The 5,000-nt window shown below is 40.4% G+C and overlaps 1 protein-coding gene across 1 annotated transcript in view; it reads right to left on the bottom strand.

Moving 5' to 3' along the window:
* LOC138019060 (serotransferrin-like) overlaps window positions 1-5,000 on the bottom strand; it is a 23,870-nt gene that overhangs the window by 17,872 nt on the left and 998 nt on the right. The gene's annotated exons all lie outside the window — the stretch shown is intronic.

Below are 5,000 nucleotides of genomic sequence, written 5' to 3'. Positions count from 1 at the left end.
TTTAAGCCCTGTTTCACATTCAGCGGTTCCGAAAAATCAGTTCCAACATGCGTGAAAGCTGGTGAACAGGAAATTCTCTCCTTGGGCAGCTAACCCATTTTCTGGGCACAAGGTCCAACTCGTTGTCTTTGCCAAGCTACACATCTTCTGATAACACGTTTAACCTCACGTCTTCCTTGAGTTAGCCAAACGTTCTGCCTTAAAGTTGATAATACCGTTTCTGGACAAGCATGCAACATTTTCTTATGTACATCTTGCACCAATTTGACAACTTCAGGATGACCATGAGGCAAGATTATTTTATGCTTGCTCTGCACGGGAAGATCAGCAAACTGTAGTCTTCCACCAACTCTTAATACCTGATCATCTCTGTCATAATAAGGTTCCAGCTTCAGGAGGCGGCTGTTACTGAGAAGTACCTCTCCAGCTTTCAGTTTTTCGAATTCTTCTTTATAGACCACTTTCTGTACCCACATACAAAATTTAAGCTCTGCTTGCCTCACCTCGTCCGCCGACAGCTCCGTTTCACAAGACCTAGATTTAGTCAATACATATAACTCGAATCAACTTTAACCATGTCCCGTAGCGTGACATATCAATCGGTGGCTATGCAACGACTGCTGTACACATGGGTAGTTCTTCTTTTCCTCGCAAGTTTCGGCAGAAGCAGCTTCGTTTTCAGGTTTAGCAGGTAGTGGTTCACAAGGTGAAGACATCCACCTTCTTAATGGACGCGACTCTGGACTATGATATTACCAGCTCCGAGGATACACTGCTTTTATTTGAACAGACGTAACTGATTAGAGTGTAATGTGAAGTGCTAAGTATCTACCCCATATGAACCATGTGAGCGTTTGCCCTACTGATGGAAATGGGCCCACACAAGGACAGAGAAAAACTCTGACCAGGGTGGGATTTGGATCATGACATGATTATATTCGGTGCGAGGAATCAGCGAAGAGGTCAGAGTTCAAGTCCCATGACACGCCAAGTGTTTTAAGGGGGTCGCTGGAATTGAATTCCACGAATGGCGACGAGGCTCTTTTAGCTGAGTCAATAGCCTCCATTACTAGCTCTGAGTTACTTACCCACTTGGTCAAATTGAACGCCGCTGTCATCATAATTTTTGACATGTCTTGTTGAAGCTTCAAAGTTGAGTCCATACATATTTTGTAAGATTTCTTCAACTGCATATGGGGGCATGAGCATGGACTGTTGCAATAGCAAGGAAAGGACTTGTGTTCACACCGAAAGTCAATCTCTGCATTCTGTACACCTTTGGTGCTTCGTTGGGCTGTAAATCTCTCCACAGGTAGGGGTGAACATCTCTGTCCTCTGGTGCTAATTTGTCTTGCAGAAACATCTTTTCCATGTCTGCAATGATACCAATTTTGTGTGTTCTAAATCGAATCAGTACAGATGCAAGGTTTGGTTGTCAAGCAGGACCAGGAAAATGCAATCGTTAAGGGAAGCATGACCTCCTTCTCGTTCGGAAGAATCAAATACGATTCTGCATTTTGCCGTCCTTTTGTCCTCACGAAACACAGCATGATGCGGTAAGTACCACACAGTTCCATTGTCATCACTCTGATCACGTCCTTTCTCTGCAAAACCTTTTTCTACGTCACTGATTCGTTGATCGCTGTTTTGTAAGCCTTAGCTTTCACAGGGTCTTGCCTTAACTTTCTTTCAACACTTTCCAGGCGTTTCAAAGCTTGTGCATGATTACTTTCTAGCCTTGGAGGGTCCCTTTTCCACGGCAGTCGCATCTCGTAATTACGTCCATCAAAATTTAATCCTCTATTGAAGTTAGCAACAGCACGTTCTTCCTCTTGTGACATAACAGGTTCTCGGTCTCGGTTCTCGGTTCTCCGTCGCCGCAATGCCGATTGATACCAGTTCCCAGAATCCTTTTAATGTTTCGTTGACTACACTGTTTTCTACAACTGTCAGCATGGATGCAGTGTGCTTTGATTGGCGGTTTACGTGTCCAGTGACAATCCAGCAGAGACAAGATTCCACAGCAATATGTGACTCACTGGAACTACCTCTCTTACGGACCGCAGTCACAAATGAGTAGTAGTGGTCTGCACCAATAAAAGCATCTACTTGAATTGCAAGAGTTAAGCCTTGAAGATGAGAGTTCTTATGGAAGTCCATCTGTACTGGCCCGAGAGGATTACAAATTTTGGATATAGAAAGGGCCTCCATCTCCACCCTTGAGTCACCCTCAGGGGAAGCAAAATACATCTGTGGCTCATTGGATCTTTTCCAAGAGCCTCTAAAGCTCTAGTTCTGTTCATAAAGGTATCATAGAGATCTCTGAGGGAGGACGCATTAACAAGAGACCTAGCATCCATCTTGATGCCAGATTTCACTAGAAATCAGATGATCATACGTTTTCTTCCATACCTGTGTCTAAGGCATTCAACAGCTGTTTGATTATTTGCTCCAGTTACTTCAAATCCGTCTATTGCTTTCTAGGCATTGCCAGTTTGCACTGAGCGTAGATAAGTAAACTTCTGAACGTTGGGTAAGTCAACATTGTTTTGTACTGCATCTTTAAACTGATCCCCTAAGTTTTGGAATTTCAACACATCGCCATTAAACTTTGGCAACTCAGTTCTCAGTAATTTCAGATTTAAGGCTGTGTGATCATCCATATCGCTTTGTCTACTTCAAATTTTCCCCATTTGTGGAGTTCCTCCTCAATCATATCCTCTACAACAAGCGCGATTAATTCATTTCTTAGTCACGGTACACAGTTAGCCTTCAATTCTCACCTGTACTTTGATTTTTTTGCTTGCATTTTGACTTAGATACAAAATATCCTGAATCAACTCATCCATACTGATCCAATTGCAAGGCTCTGGCGTTACGTCTAATCGAACTAACCTCCTGAATTTCACTTTTCACTTGAAGTGATTCCTTGGAAGCCTCGGCGAAATTCGAGCCTTAGCTTCCTTTAATTCTGGTGCAATAACATCTTACTTTGAATCGTGCTGAGCGTTCACTAACCTTTCCACTGAGACTTTTCTCTTTTCAGCAGTAGGCAATCCCTTCACGAATTTGATCGACTGTATGTTGACATTACTCTTCCATTTTGCTCCAGGAACCGGTGGCCATCTTAAGGCCCACGTGAAGAATTACAAATTAACTGCCGAAATATCTCCTTTTATTAAATTCTCAACCTCGGGTAATGCATTTCGCGTGCTCTGATTGGTTCACTCAATCTCGGTTATCAGCTCATATACCTTGGTTTGACCTTATATGGTAAATGATTGCGTTAAGCGTTGCTAAACTAAAAATGTTTTCTCCGGAATGCGAAATTACTCTTTGAATAAAGCCAAAAAGGAGAAAAAAAGCTTTTTTTGTGGAAAGTTTGGATCAATTCCGACGTTTAGAAGAACGCGAAAAGGCAAGAAATGTGATGAGCCTGCGTCTGTCTGACAACAAGGTATTACACAACATCGCATCAGTTCTCATCAAGTTTTTTTCGATTTCGCTCGGATTTGCTCGCTTTTTCCGCTGGTATTTCGTACTTCCAAATTTTTGGAGTTGAAGGAATTTAATAAAACAATTATTCCATTCGCGCTTGTTGGATATGAGACTGGTTATAGCCAATCTCGTATCCAATGCGCGCTCATAGAATAATTGTTAAGTATCCGGCTGTAAAGGACCATGTTAAGAATTACGACGAGATACTGAAGCGTAATAACGCACCTTTATTCTCTGGACTCCACTACACATCGATTATCATAGGGGATGTACACGAGTGAAATGCTAGCACGTACAAAAATGAGCGGGAACGAGACAACACAAGTCAAAAGGGAATTTAAGTCCTACACATTAGAGTGGGGTTAGTGAAATTATTCATAGGTCCAGTCTCTCAGGCTTCTTTATTTCTTCCAGAACGAGTACGGGTTGTAACACATTTTGTTAATATTATAATAACAACAAAGGATGGCTCAAGAATGTTATTTTCTCAAAAAAAAGAATTAAAACCATTGTATGAAAAAACATTTAATCTCAAACCAAACCCGTTAAAATTGGAGTATAGTTTCATTGATAAAGATGAAAAACCTGAACCAGTTCCTAGAACTAAAAAGTCAGTTGTAGAAAAACCTGTTCCTGCTCCTACAACTGTTATTAAACAAGTTGACAAGTCTTAAAAAGGATATACCAAATCATTTGAGGTTAATATCAGATATAACAAAGATCCATTAAAGCAGCTTGTAGACACTAGGAAAGGTATTGAATTGAATTAGCAAAAAATGGATGAATTTGAATTTGTTGAAACATTGAAGGTTACTTTTGATAAGTATAACGGGGATTTAATACTTTTAAAACAGCCTATTTTAATGGTAAAACCCAGACAATTATTAATGATAATGATATTAAGCTGGATTTATCTAATTCAAGCCAAGAAATTTCAAACAAAATCCAATCTTGAATTTCAGAGAGCAGTGGGTGGACTATTAAATCAATCAACATCCATTTAACAATTAGACCCGTAGCTCGCAAGGGCTGGGTCAATAGCCCATGAGGCGAAGCCGAATGGGCTATTGACCCGTGGCCCTTGAGGACGAAGGGTCTAATTGTTTTAGTATCACCCAACTAGTCGGACAGAAATGGCAATAATAAAGTTAGCAAATGCAAGTTAAAGAAATATTTATTTGGGAATCAAACGAAAGAAAGCATCCTACTTTTCGCTACTCGAGGACTATTAATAATAGTCCTCTAATAGCGTAGCCAATCAAAATGCAGGATTTGCATTAATCCACTAGTTGGGTGATACTAATATATAAATATCACTAAACACAATACACTGATCACGGATCATCATATATTCAACTGCCGGTAGAACTGAGAAATTCGGCAAGAGGGTTGGTGTCATATCAGAGATCTGAATCCACAAGATATGACTCCACAAAGAATTAAAAAGTGTGATAAAGTATTCATCGAAAAATTAAATTACCAAGGAATTAAGTTTCCGGTAA

Source organism: Montipora capricornis, chromosome 10 (genome assembly GCF_036669925.1).
Source record: "Montipora capricornis isolate CH-2021 chromosome 10, ASM3666992v2, whole genome shotgun sequence".
Classification (NCBI taxonomy): domain Eukaryota; kingdom Metazoa; phylum Cnidaria; class Anthozoa; order Scleractinia; family Acroporidae; genus Montipora; species Montipora capricornis.
This window is presented reverse-complemented; position numbering and strand designations above follow the sequence as displayed.